The 1,196-nt window shown below is 39.5% G+C and overlaps 1 non-coding gene across 1 annotated transcript; it reads right to left on the bottom strand.

Moving 5' to 3' along the window:
• Positions 1–302: 302 nt before the first annotated feature.
• Positions 303–429, bottom strand: LOC114634762. The gene has a single exon (XR_003713379.1). It is a non-coding gene; the product is annotated as a small nucleolar RNA SNORA17 (small nucleolar RNA).
• Positions 430–1,196: the final 767 nt, after the last annotated feature.

The following is a 1,196-nucleotide window of genomic DNA, read 5'->3' as shown; positions in this document are numbered from 1 at the left end:
CTGGCACCTGTGAGGTGCCAGTCTGGTGGTCATCTCAGATTGCATTCCTCTCCATGCTTCACAGCTTAGAATTGCTTACCCTCTTGTGGTCACTCCTACCAAGGGCCTCTGGTCCCAGGTTGGGTAGTTTTAGGCTTGCTCCCACTGTGTTATATGGCCCCAAGTGGGTTATTGTTATCTCTGGGAGCTAGACTAAGCCTACACAATGCCATGAGACTAGTGGTTGTCTCAGACTAGTTTCCTATATGGGCCCCCAGGCACCGGACTGCTTGCCTCTGGCTCAGTTTTTATTTTTTTCAGGGTTTGTTAGGCTACTAATCATTCATATGTTCAAGTCATACTGAGTATAGACAAAGGCTCTCTCCTTTCTGTGACCTACTGATGCCCACATGGCATAGTAATCACAGCTACAATGCCTCTAGGGAGATGGTTATTATGTCTTCTAAGCTATCTCCATTGCATTCTTCCAAACTTGTTTGTGTTGATTTAATGAGATTAATATTTGTAAACACTACAGCTCTGTTAAAACTAAAATTATGTGACCCCTGTGACCTATATCTGCTAATGTGTGAGTACATAAGTATTTTGTGCCTGCTAAGGATTATAAGCATGGGACACATGCTGGTCTTGTCCATGGCTCTGTGCTTTGGTGAAAACCATACTTGTTGAAATCTATCTGTAAATTAATAAGCAGTTGTTAGGTGAAGATGATTTGAACCTCTATGTAATATTATATCAGCTAATTTTCTAAACTTGGGATGTATAAATGGAAGAGAGTATGTTTTTTTTCTAGAGAATATCTCAGTTGGTAAACTGCTTGCTTTGCAAACATGAGGACCTAAATATGATCCTCAGAACATATGAAAGGCCAATAGGTTTTACACAATTAAAATTCTTAGACTAAGGAGATAAAGACAAGCAGATCCTTAAAGTTCATTGGTCAGCCAGCCCATCCAAATAGGCTAGGAGAAAATAAAGTTTTGACTAGTAAGAAACAACTTTTGAAATCAACTATTGGCCCTCTTACACACAAGTACACAAGTATATGTTCACATGCACGCATGTGTGCACAAGCACATACATACAAATGTCGCCAAGATGGTGTTTGTGTTCTAATATTTTACTGCTAAAAACATATAATAGCACATGCACAATTTAAGTTCATTAGTCAAGGATGTGTTGATCCTTGGTAGCAT

This window comes from Grammomys surdaster, unplaced genomic scaffold (genome assembly GCF_004785775.1).
Source record: "Grammomys surdaster isolate TR1022 unplaced genomic scaffold, NIH_TR_1.0 1087, whole genome shotgun sequence".
Lineage (NCBI taxonomy): Eukaryota > Metazoa > Chordata > Mammalia > Rodentia > Muridae > Grammomys > Grammomys surdaster.
Note: the sequence above shows the minus strand (reverse complement) of the source record. Positions and strands in the feature narration are given on the sequence as shown.